We start from the raw sequence: 13,936 nt of genomic DNA on the forward strand, positions 1-13,936 counted from the left end.
ACATAGGAATATTTATCTTTCTTCCCTTCCCTCCTGCCTGTTTGTTTTATTGTTTTATTGTACATTTTTTTCATTCAACAGTTTTATTGAAATACAGTTTTTATACAATGAAATCTTAACATGAACTTGATGACTAGTGATTCTGTAGATCACCTGATGCTTTCCTTCCTATTTTCTGCTTTTTTTGCAGTGAGTTCACATGTCTGTAGACATGTGGTATTTGCATACACTGCAAAGGTAATTGCAGTTAGTTTAGGCAGCAGACTTCCTGATCTGCTCCCTGATTACCTGAGCAGGAATAAAAAAACTTAGAGGGAGGTGATTAGCCCTGCAGTAGATCAGCCTGCCTTCCCATAATTTGGTGTGGCAAAGAAATGCAAGTTTCCTGTGGGTTGACACCAAGAAATGTAAGTCTGAGCCCTCAGCTAATGTCCCACTCAGGAAAACTGTCCCCCAACCAGGAGAACTATCCAACAGAGGTTGTTGACACTTGTAGCTGTTGGGTGCTGAAGGAAGTAAAAGAGGTAAGCTGAAAGTTAAGCTATCTATCTAGCTAGCTAGCTAGCTATTTTTCTATACATATATTTGTGGGCAAGTCCCCCACAAATGTCCTGAAAAATTCTCACATGTTCCCCATGAAAAAGCCAGAATTCTAGGGCTCAGTCAGAGGGCAAGTTACCAGTTTACACTTCCAGTGTGTGTACATATTTTGGAGTCTTTATTCCAATCCTGGCCTCTTAGCAATGTTTATTGTCATGAATAGGTCTGAGTTTGGGGGAAGCAGGATAGAAGAGGGAGTTGCAGTTGAGGGCCATGTGGCCTGCTCAACTTTATTCCCATGGGTCCTCCACAGGGCCCCAGCCCAGACTTGCCTGGATCAGAGGACCTCTTCCCCCTCAGCTCTGGTGGCGAGAAGCTTGGGAAAGAACCAGAGTGAGGCGGAAAAGCAGGGTGGGGTTTTGTTGCAGGGAGAGGAGTGTTGAAAGGGAGTACTTGAATGGTGTTCGTGGTGCAATCAAACCCTGGGCCTTTGGAGACCTCTATTCTGGGTTGGCTGGCTCCTTGGGTTATTTCAGACAAAAGGATCTTGTGTCAGGTGCTAGAGAGATTCCTGTTAGGAGGAGCCCCCTTCCCTGATGTGGCTGTGTACTTTCTGCAGTGAATCTGTTAGGAACCTTGAAAATTGGAGGAGGAAACTAGCCCAGTCTGTACCCTTTCTGGGCTCTCCTAAATAATAACTTCCAGAATGTCTTTTCTGTTCTTCACCAGGATAGAAAGAATATTATGAAAGTTCCAAATATACAATTAGAAATTATGAATATGAAATAAAACATTTATTTACTGGTTCAAAGAACATACTATGTCATTTGTATTCTGATATACTTGTGTTAAATTGAATTTACAGTTTGTCACTATGATTGGTACAATTATGGTTTTAGTTAATTAAACCTTGGACTCATTCAAAAATGTAAAAAGGAAATGAGCATGAGGCTGTTATGGATTGTATGACTTTTAAGAGTGTGATTATGATTATGGTGTGCTTTATCTTACTATTTAAATGCAAATTAATTCCTAACTGAAATCTCTTTTGCATCTTTAGGAGGGCAAATTTTCCAAATTACTGTTTTCCTATCTGAAAAATCTTCTCTCTTAGTTAATTTGAGGAACCAGAAGTGAACTCAGAGTGACAGGAGCACAAAGGAATGCAGGGTGCTATAGCTTGCAAAAAGATGGCCGGAGGTGAGGATGCACAAGCGAATAGAAGCCATTTTTTAAACATGAACCATGTTGAGTTTGGCCTTGATCCTGGAGGCATTAGGAAGTCAGTAACGGGATGATAAGGAGAAGGTTACTTGAATTACATTTTTAGGAAGATTTTTCTGGCTACCACATGGAAAATAAATTGAAGTCCTAGAGGCAAGGAGACCAAGAAGAATTTTGTAATGAAATAGATGAATGATAATTGCGTGAATTGCGGAAATTGTAGGAGGGATGAAAGAAAATGGGTATATTTGAAAGGCTCGATATTCTAAAGGTGCCAGTTTACAATTCTATGGAATATACCAATAAAGGTTTCATGCAGTCTAACAACTATCTAAAATTTATATACAAGAGCAAAGAGTCAGACTTGATAAGGAATATTAAAAAAAAAAAGAATGAGAAAACTTGTTTATTCTCACCTCGAACATCAAGACTTATTATAAACCTACAGTATGTAAGAAGGGTGGTATTAAGAGAGCAATAGACAAATAAACCGTTGGAGTAGAATAGGGATCCCAGAAACAATCCCATGGTATACGGAAACTTGACATGACAGAACTATTCCTGCTCAGTGGAGAAAAGAAAAAATTGACTATTCATTTGGGAGACAATGAAATTGGATCTCTGCATTTTAAATATATTACAGACTTAAATGTGAAAGGCAAAGCTATGAAACTTGTTTTATAAGTTATTATCTAGTAAAGTTGAAGATGTACATGCCCTACAGTCTTCAAATCCACCCTTAGTCATATCTAGTGCATCTGGAGGAGACACGTATTTGAGTGTTTGTAACATCAATGCTTATAAAAGCTCAAATGAGAAACAACCCAAATGTCCATTCACAGAAGAAAATATGGAAGAATCTGTTTTTGAACTTGAAGAAGGAAATAATTTCTTAAGCTGCAAAAATACAAAGCATAAAAAACAAATTTAGCTATATTAAAATTATTAGTTCTGTTTATCTTAAGACACCATAAAATGTGAAATCATTAAACAAAACTGGGAGTGTATATCTGCAACACATATACTTGACAAAAGATTATTATGCAAACAAAGGATTATTGTCCAAAATATAAAGAATTATGGCAAATCAATGAGAAAAAGACAAGTAACCAAATAGAAAAATTAGCAAAATAAGCACTTCAAAGAAGAGAGAAACTGGCCAACAGACATAAAAAGATACTTAAAATCATTTGTAATCATGGAAATGCATGTTTAAATTACAATGAAATATCATTTTTTACTCACCAGATTGGCCCAAATTAAAGTATCAAGTGTTGGAAAGAAAGTGTATCAGCTAAAGCTCCTAGACTGTGGATTTTAAGTACATGTTGGTACAGCCACTTTGGGAAACAATTTGACATTACCTAGTAAAGTTGAAGATGGGCATGCCCTACAGTCTTACAAATCCACTCTTAGTTATATGTCAAGCGCTTGGAGGAGCCATATATTTGAATGTTTATAACATCACTACTCATAAAAGTCCAAATGGGAAACAACCCAAATGTCCATTCACAGAATATGTACTACGTTTATTCAACAACTAGAATACAGCAGTAAAAATGGGTCATCACTGAGAGAATTTTGGGCGGTAATAAAATGTTCTATATCTTGATCATGGTGGTGTTTACATATGTATATATATGTCTATATATATATACTTGTCAAAACTCGTCAAAGTATATAATTGTAATATATATATATATAAATTAAAATTGGTGTATTTTATTGTAGGTAAATTATACCTTAATAAAGTTGACTTTAAAAATGAGTGGCCTACAGTTACACACATCAACATAGATTAAATTTAAGACTATAATATTGAAAGAAAAAGCCAAGTTGCAGAAGAACACTCAAGTATTATTCCACTTATATAAAAAACTTTATAAAAAGTTTTGAAAGTTTGAAAACCTAAACAGCATAAATTAGAGATATTATGTGGTAAAAACATATAAGAGAAAGCCCACAAACTACGAACACAGAATTTTGGACAGAGGTTACTTATGTTGAGTGACAGAAGGAAGGAGGGGGTTGTGAATTTGGTAGAGCCAGTCGGGTTATATTCTGTTTCTTAACATGGGTGGAAGGTACAAGGGTGTTCAACTTATTGGGTGTTTTTTAATGCCATGTACATATGTTATAAATACTCTTTGATGTCTTTTCAAAGTTTAAAATATAAAATAATTAGTTAAATAGAATATAAATCTGACAAAAATTATGCTGAAGACAGAATAAAAAGATTAAAAAAAAGAAAATTACGAAAGAACTGACATGAAGAAGAGAGTAAGAGGTTCCAACATCTGTTAATAACAAGAGAATAGAGAGAATGGGCAATGAGTAATCTTTGAAGAGATAAAGCATAAGAATATTCTAGAATTGATAAAAGGCCTGAGCCCTCAAATTCAACAAAACCAGCCCAAAGCAAGACAAATAAAACTAAATTGACTCATAGATCCATCGGGGTGGGAAAAAAAGATATTAAAAGCAACTGGGAATAAAAGAAATAACAAATAAATAAAATTGACTTATGGCAGGTTTTTCAACAGCCACAACAGAAGCCAGAAGTTAAAAAATGTTTGCAAAGAGCTGAGAAACCTAATATAGATCAACCCACTGATCACTGTGGTGTTCAAGAATGGCAGAAGAACAAAAATATTTTGAGAAATCTCATGAGAGACTTCATCACCTACAAACTTCCACCAAAAGAACTATTAAGGACGTGATTAAGAAAGAATAAAATTAAACCGTGAAGGAAAAACTGAGCTCAACGAGGAATGATAAGCAAAGAAAATAATGAACTTCTGAGAAGTCTAAATAAACATTTACGCTAAAATAATATTAGTAATAATGTGTAATTATTGGAGGCAAAACACCAAAAAAGAACTTAAAACACTAAACAACAAGAAGTGAGCTGAGCAGAGCAGGGTGATAAGAATTTTTAAAAAAACATAATTTAAACTATAAGGACCAAACCCAATTTTCTTTAACTTATGTCCAACAAATGCATTTTCCTAATGACAAGACATTTCATTGCAAGTCCTAATGGCAATTACTATAAAAATCTTTGAATTTGATAGGAGAGCTTTTTGCTTATCTTAGCAAATAAACTAGCCAAAAATTCAAATTCATGATGACAAGGTGCAGATTATACATGTACTTGACCTAATATGACTTTAACCCCATCTGGTAAATGCTTTTGTACCTATGTAGTAATTGGCACATTAATATATCCCAATCTTTCTTCATAACAAAGAATAATGGCTTTGTATTATCAAAAGTACTGAATCAACCATCATCTTTTCTTTCCAAGATTACTGTATCATTACAATAACTCCTACTGATCTCACTGAACTTGCCCTTGCTCCCCTTCAGTCTGTTCTCAACTCAGCAGCCAGACAGATCCTCTTAAAATATAAATTAAATTATGTCATTCTTCTGCTCAAAACCCTCCAGTGACTTCCCATCTCATTCTAGGTAAAAATCAAAGACCTTACAATAGCTTGGAACGCCATATAGTATCTATCCCTCCTGCTCTGATTTCTTATTCTCCTTCCCTGCTTTATTTTTCTCCAGGAATCCATTTCGTAAATTCTGCTTTCCTACTAGAATATAGTATCCATGGGAGGATGGATTTTTAATCTATTTTATTTATTGCCGTATCCCCATGTCCTAGAAAAATGCCTAGAACATAGGCTCAATAAATGTTTGGTGAATAAATGGATTCAGTTGTCAATGGATTCAGTTGTCAGTTTGGGGACTCAGGGATGTATTAATATGTTTCCATTGTAACAAATGGTGATATTAATTCCACTTATGATAATTGGCCTTATATTTTTCACGCAAAAATTGCCTTCATAAGTCAAGGGAAGATTGTATTATAAAAATGGTATGTCATGGGACCCACCCCATGTTGTAGTGGTTAAGTTTGGTGTGCTCCACTTTGGCAGCCTGGGTTCCTGGGCCCGGATCCCAGGTGCAGACCTACACCACTCATCAAGCCATGCTCTGGCAGAGACCCATGTACAAAATAGAGGAAGATTGGCAGCAGATGTTAGCTCAGGGCCAATCTCACTCACCAAAAAAAAAAAAAAAAAAAAATGGTATTTCAAAAGAATAAGTAAAAATCTCCAGTGGGACAGGAGGCTAACTCTTTGGAACAAATTAAGGTCTTTATTTCACTATGTGGACCAAAATAAATCCTGGATATATTATTGTTTTAATGTACTTTTTAAATATTAGAATAAATTTAGATGCATAGTTACGTAAATAGAGGGAAAAGACAGCAAGTGTTGACTCTCAGGAAAGTTACCATAAAGAAGCAAATTCCTGGATTTAACCCCATTGAAAATTAATAATTCTATATTGAAAAAAGCTATTAATATAAAAATAAAATTAGTAGTTTAGAAAATATTTTGAATGTATAACAGATAAATATACTCTGTCTATTATATTTATATAATATAAATCTGACAGTGATCTTTCAAATAAATAAGGAAAGTGTTGAACAGCCTAAAAGAAAAAAAAATGGATCAAGGATTCCAGTGGCTTAAAGCAACAGACATTTACTTCTCACTTACAGTCCCTGCTTGGCTAGGCCCTGCTGGGCTCAGCTGGGATTGGCTAGGTTTTTGTTGTGTTATCTTTGTCTCTATATGTCTCCTCATTTCAGACCAGCAGCTACCAGCTATGCTCTTCTCATGGAGTAATACAGGAGGCAGGTGGGCTGGAAACCTTTGCTATGACTTTTAAAGCCTCAGCTCAGAACCATACACTCTCCTTTCACCCACATTCCATTGGTCAAATCAAGTCATATTGCTAAACCCAATGTCAGTGGGTTGAGGAACTGTACTTCACCCATATGGAATATAGAGCAGGAGAGAGAAGGAGAAATTGTGCAAAATGATAATATCTAACACAGATAAGAACAGATATACTCTTCTGGGAAATAACTACAAAAAAACAACAAATACATGGAAAAAATTCCAATTGAGGAAATGCCACCAGAAACAATGATTAAATGATACATTTTGCTAGTCAGATTAGCAAAGACTGAAAAAATATAAATTCATTAAAATGTACTTGACAACAAAAAACAACATTCAACTAAAAGTTGTTTAAATCATAAACACATTTTTTATGTAACAAGATAAAGTGATCTCACATAAATCCACTGACCTGACCAGAGTTGATTGATCCATGTTGCCCACCTAATATAACTAGGTTCCTGACTGCCTTTTCAAGGATTTTTGGACAGGAGAGGAAATAAAAGGATCAGGACACATTCTGTCTGTTGGGTCAAGCCCAGACAAAACTTGAGACCTTCTCCTCTTTGCTTAAGCTAGTTTTAATAGGATTTCTGACATTTGCCACCAAAAAAATTAATCCAATTCCTTAATTTTGTAAAAACAGGTCATTGATTACTTTCTTCATAGTGGTTTCAGTGGAGTAGTAGAAATGGGAAAAAATTACAGGGAGTTGATTCATTAAGACAAGGAAACTGACAAGAAACTATTTACAGCGATACATACAAGAGTATGGCTCAGAAAGGAAAGAGAGAGAATGACTGGGGAAGAGGTTTGAAACAGAGGATGGGGCTCACTGATGGAGCTAGATTCCAAGGAGGCAAGTCAGAATATAGTCAAAGTCACAAGTGGAGGGATTTACCCAGAAGTGGAAGAAGGACTTTCCTTTGACAAAGGAGGGATACTTGGAATCTACTGGGGATCACTTTAGACATCAAATTCTCTGCATGTAGTTGCTGGAAAAATTAATCCTACTTTTATGTCTTACAAAATGGCTGTTCCTCTTCCAAAATAATCAGACCATCCTGGCTCCTGTGAGCACTTCTACCTGTGTAGCTTGCCTACTTATATGCAAAGGGAAGGAGAGAGCAGGAAACAAATATTTCCTAATATACCAATACTGGAAATGAGGAATATAACTTCTTCTTATCCATATGAAGGTACTGTCTCAGTAAGAGCAGACTCTATCCTACTTCCCTCTACTGTGTCATTTTTGTAGCAACACCATTCAGTTAGAACTCAACAAAAATTTAAATAATATGTGTTAAACGAGTGCCCCTTTCCAGAAATCCTTGTCTTTGCTGCCAACTTCCTATCCAGATATTAGAGCTCAAATATCTGTGTGGAGATGAGTTTGAGACCAGGGATTGGGTGTTATGACAGGTTTGGGGATTTGACTGGAGATGTAAAAAAAACTTTTTACTCTAAGCAAATGGACTGAAGGTATATTTTATTATATAGAGGATAGTAAAGGCGATAGTCTGCAAACAGATTTGAATAGGTCAAATAATAAAAGGGAAAAAACACTAGCTCGACTGGAAAGGGAAAACATTTATATTGGCTGAGATAGCAGCAGATTTGAATAGGTCATATAATAAGAGGGAAAAATATCAGATCAATCGGAAAGGGAAACACTAGGTTGACTGAAGGGAAATGACATAAATTAACTGGAAAGAGACATATTAGGTTGACTGAAAAGAGAACATATTAGATTAATTATTTTATAATAAATTAATTATTTACAATATTTGCGCCCCACTGTCGGGAGAGTCTTGTCAATCAACATGGCTGGGCGGGAATCACATATTTTGGGCAAGGTGTCCCTTTCACAGGTGGAACTCTTACTCGGGCTTAGTTTTTAGTAGTTTTTATACTATTAGTAATTTTTAGAGTAAGCAGTTACAGAGCTTTTTTTTAGAGCAAGCATTTAGTGTTTTTATGCACAAATGGTTATCAGTGGCGTACGTGCACTGAGGCCCCTGGCTATCGTCTCAGCCCAGTAGTTGTGTACGTGCATTGTTTATCTTGCTTATTGTCTCAGCCCGGCATAGATGGCCAGTCTGTCTCAAGGCGCCCAAAGGGCCTTGAAATTTTTATATATTGTAACTATCTTTATGGGAGAAGGGCCAGTTTTTACGACGCAGAAAGCAGCTTTTATATTTTTTGTGCTGGTGGTTGTAGGTCAATGGAGTGGCCAAACATGGCTGTACTCATGTCAAGACATTTTTGGTCGTGGCCTTCTTTATTAATTATAAGACATTATATGTATAGACAATGAACTTTGTATACAAGTATATGAGGCATATTTAAGAATTTAAAATCTAATGATTATAATACTTATAAAATTTTTTGTAATAAAGGACGAACTCTAAGGTAACTAATTAAATAATTTTTTAGAATATGAAATATTATTAATTTGATTTTGTAAATTATGTACAGTATTAAAGATAACATTAGACAAGATAACATTTAGGCCTAACAAATTAGCTTGTAGAAGTCTAGACCAGCCACCATCACGGAGGGTAGCAGAAGGCAGGGTAATCGAGAAATTATTTTGTATTGAGAAGTTGCTTGATGTTTTTGAGATTAAACATTTTGGCTATTTATAGTCTAGGTTACAGGTCCCGGTGGTGTCGAGCAGTTGCTCTAGCAGTGCAGGGTCAAAGGTTGTCTTATAGAGATATTAGTTGATGTGTAGGTCTGCAGTAGACATGGAGTTGTCGCATAGCATAGCGAACACAGCAGGAATATTTATTTACGCAAAGAAACAGAATTTTTAGGAACATGATATAATTGTTTATTTTTTGGATATATGACTATGAGTGTTGTAGGGGGCCCTTGGGCCACTACTTCTGCGGCACGGGGAGCCGCATTGGGTGGATGTGTCACTCACGTTTTGCTCTAGGTTTTTATTTATCTGTAAACCCAAATTTTTGCCTTCCTCTTTTAGTTAATTTAGTTGGAGTTTGTCTTTGTGACATACTTGGAGTCAGGAGGGGAAGTATCAATAATTGTTTTATTTGTTTTTTACATTTTATAGTTAATATTGTGTTTTTATCATTATATAATATAAATTTTATTTTTTTTTGGTAATTTGAACTAATGACTCCTCCTAGTATATCAATACCTTTTGTTGCCAGTCTAGAGTGTCTTTTTAACAAGTCAAAAGTGTTTTTGGGGAATTGTATCTCTATCTCAGTATGGACTATAGATTGCTTCTCAGGGGACAATTGAATGGAATAAACAGTAGATAAATTTAATCCAGCCGCTTTGGCCGTGGCACGAAAAGGCGGTTTAGCAGATTGAGTCAAGGGCCAACAGGTTAAGGTCGTAAACTCATGGGTGGCAGCTGCCACTTTTGTAATCTTTGTTGGTAATAACCTTGACAGAGGAGCAGTACTTAGATGGTTGTGCCACTCCTTTAATGAGCTATGACCGAGTTTTTTTAATTGTTGTTTAAGCAATTTATTTATTTGTTTTATGAGACCTGCAGCTTGGGGTAGTAAGGTATATGATAAATTTATTTTATACGATTTTTTTTTTGTATAAGTTTGAATCAACTTACCTGTAAAGTGGGAACTGTTGTCACTCTGAATCTGCTTTGGTGTTTTATAGAATTTTATGGCACTCTGTTGGGTGGCTGCTTTAGCCGGCATAGCTAATAAATAACCAGAATATATATCAACAGCAGTGCAGGCATAAATATATCTACAAGAATTTGGCAATGGTCTAATAAAATTTATTTGCCAGGTATGGGCGGGAAATAATGTTTTTTGAATATGACTTTGATAGGGGTGTGGAACTCCCCGTTTATTTAACTGTTGGCATAATTGGCATTGTTGTACTGCAGTGGCAATATTATCATGGGTGATAAGGATTCTCCTTTGTTGTGCCCACCTGTATGAAGTTTGTTTTCTCAAGTGTCTACTTTTTTCGTGGACCCATCGTGCTAAGCCTGGGTTGTGTGCTGCATGACTTTGCACCAGCTGATCAGCATAAGAGTTATACTTTTGTTTTGTAGAAATTAAAGAACTGTGAGCATTAACATGAAATATAGTAATAATTGTATTTTGACATTATAACTATATGTTTTTTTATAATTTTTTAAGTTAAAAAACTTTAATTTTGGCAGAAGTTTATCAAAAATATTAAAAGATTTTAAAACGTTTGGTCAAATAGGAAACAGTGCCTAGTTATTTATTAAATCAAGTTGACAACAGAAATAGTGAAAGGCAAACAGAGAGTTAAAACAGTCAAAAAAGAAAAATAAAAAACTTAATAGAGAGACTTTAGTCTTTTTGAACATAGGAAATTATTTTAACAAAACATAGATGTTTTGTCTTTTATATAGATTTATTTAAAAGAATATCTTTAATTTTTATATAAAGAGTAGACTAAAAGTTTAAGAAAATTACTTTTATAAGAGAGAAAGTCAAATCTTAATTTTTTATTAGCCTATTTTAGTCAACTTGATCATGTACAAAACTCTTCAAGGCTTTATTTTTACAAATCTTTTGTCACTTATTTTTTATATTTAGAATTTGTTTTATGTTTTGTTTTTTTTTTAGTATTTTAGGATAAATTTATTTTTTTAATAAAATAAATAAAAATTTTTTATTTTTTATATTTTTTATAGATAATATATATTTTGGTTTTTTTGTATATAGACTTTTTAGAAATGTGTACTTTCTCACAGAAAATTTTTTTAACATGTACAGAATATGTTTATCAATAAACGCAAGTATCTTTCAGTGTCTCTGAGATAAGAAACTAAAGGAAGACAAATCTATGCTTAGTAACTAATTTTTAATGTTTTATTTTATGCGGAAATGACTCAGAGATTTAATAAATTTTTATTAACTTAATTTAGCAAAACTCTAAAGCTTTAAGTTACCAAAAAGATTTTGGAAGCTGTTTTTGAAATAACTTTGTCTTTTAGAAGTCTCTGTGTATTAATTAAAGATTGTATTTTATTGTGAGAGGTTTTGAATTTTTTCTTTTCAGGGTGACCCTTAAGGTGAACTTATCTGAAACAGAAGTTTTTTAGAATAGTCATCACAATTTTAAATTACTTTAAAAGTTTACTTATTTTTACTTGCTTAATTTTAGATCAGGAATTTCCGGGGAGTTGAAGCAGGGAAGCTCAGCAAGAGAGGGGAGAGGAGCAGCAGATTCAGCTTCAGCTGCTGGCATGTTTAATTTCTTAATTATTTTTTCTTAAAGAGGCAGTACAATATTTTTGATTTTATTTAAAAATTTTAAAAGATTAAAATAGGCTTCCCACTAGTTGTTTAACTTTTTAGCTGGCTTTTTTTAATTGCATAAGCAAATATATGAGTTTTGGTAAATTGAAATTGCCCCATCTTGGCCACTTTTTCTCTGGAATCTATGGAATATTGTGGCCATGTGGTGTTACAAGAAAAAACTATCTTCTTCTTGGACATGGGCTCCTAGCTGAAGTCAGCCATTTAGCCAAGAGGTGGCCCAGAGGGCTTTTCTTGGGGACAGATGGAGTTTCGCCTGCTTTAAAATTACACACATACAGAACAGACAGTCAAATGGATCCCAAACAGAACAGATAGATGCATCTAACAGATTCCGGGTAAAAGTCTTACAACTATTCCCACTTCAGTAGGGATAGCCCTGCCTCTTAAAGAGACAGGACTCTAGATGGAAGGGAAGGGAGTTCTTGGAGTAAGCAAAAACAGACAAACAAACAAATAATTCTAGAGCCTGTTTCCCTGTCATAAGAAAAATGTGCCCAGGGTCAGCGGTGCCAGGTCAGATGGAAAGCACTGGGAGCAGTCCCTAGGGGCAAATCACCTAGGCAGCTGCTGGACTGTTTCCCAGGACATCCCACCCAGCCCAGGGCCCCCGAGCCACAGACAAAGAGCCTCCCAGCTGGCTCGCCAAATTATTATTGGATATATATTTAGAGTCTCTATCTGTCACATAAGAGGGGCCAAATAAAACTAGAATGCCAGGGTCATGGCAAGGAAAGAGTTCTTATTTTGGGTGACATCAGCCGGGACTGTAAATCTGAAACTTCTTTTTTCAAAAGCACCTTCTCCCTTGTATTTTATCCTTATCTTCTATAGCCTGATGATAAGCAGTCAATAAACACCAACCTCGCTGTGCCAGAAAAGAAACATCATCTCTTTCTTTTTTTTTCCCCACTGTCTGCAAAGATTTGGTCACATACAATGATTCATATCTCGAAGACGAACACCCCAAGATTCACATAATCTTGACCTATGAGCCCACTCCCCAGCCAGAGTGCAAGAGGGAGGGTCCTCCCATCGTGGAATTTCTTCTGCCTTGGCCTCAGTTACCTTTTGTTTGAAAAGGAAAGCCATCTCCTTAATCGAATCCTGCTCACAGCGCCAATTATGTTATGAGAGGTTTGGGGATTTGATCGGAGATGTAAAAAAAACTTTTTACTCTAAGCAAATGGACTGAAGGTATATTTTATTATATAGAGGATAGTAAAGGCGATAGTCTGCAAACAGATCCGAATGGGTCAAATAATAAGAGGGAAAAAACACCAGCTTGACTGGAAAGGGAAAACATCTACATCGGCTGAGATAGCAGCAGATTTGAATAGGTCATATAATAAGAGGGAAAAACATCAGATCGATCGGAAAGGGAAACACCAGATAGACTGAAGGGAAATGACATAAATCAACGGGAAAGAGAAACACCAGGTTGACCGAAAAGAGAACACATCAGATTAATTACTTTATAATAAATTAATTATTTACAACATTTACGCCCCACTGCCGGGAGACGCTTGTCAATCGACACGGCTGGGCGGGAATCACATATCTTGGGCAAGGCGTCTCTTTCACAGGTGGAACTCTTACTCAGGCTCAGTTTTTATACCATCAGTAATTTTTAGAGTAAGCAGTTACAGAGCTTTTTTTTAGAGGAAGCATCTAGTGTTTCCATGCACAAATGATTATCAGTGGCCTACGTGCACTGAGCCCCCTGGCTATCGTCTCAGCCCAGTAGTTGTGTACGTGCATTGTTTACCGTCCCAGCCCAGCACAGATGGCCAGTCTGTCGCGGGCTGAGGCGCCCAAAGGGCCTTGAAATTTTTACACATTGCAACTATCTCTATGGGAGAAGGGTCATCCACCACGCAGAAAGCAGCTTTTATATTTCTTTTTGTGCTGGTGGCTGTAGGTCAATGGAGCGGCCAAACATGGCTGTACTCATGTCAAGATATTGGAGTAGAAAGGATCACGAGCATGCTATATGCTATAGGACAGTGGTTCTCAAAGTGGGGTCCCAACAGCATCAGCATCACACGGGAATTCATTAGAAATGCAAATTCTTGGGCCCCACACCAGGACCTACTAAATCAGAAATTA

This window comes from Diceros bicornis, chromosome 14, assembly GCF_020826845.1.
Source record: "Diceros bicornis minor isolate mBicDic1 chromosome 14, mDicBic1.mat.cur, whole genome shotgun sequence".
Classification (NCBI taxonomy): Eukaryota; Metazoa; Chordata; class Mammalia; order Perissodactyla; family Rhinocerotidae; genus Diceros; species Diceros bicornis.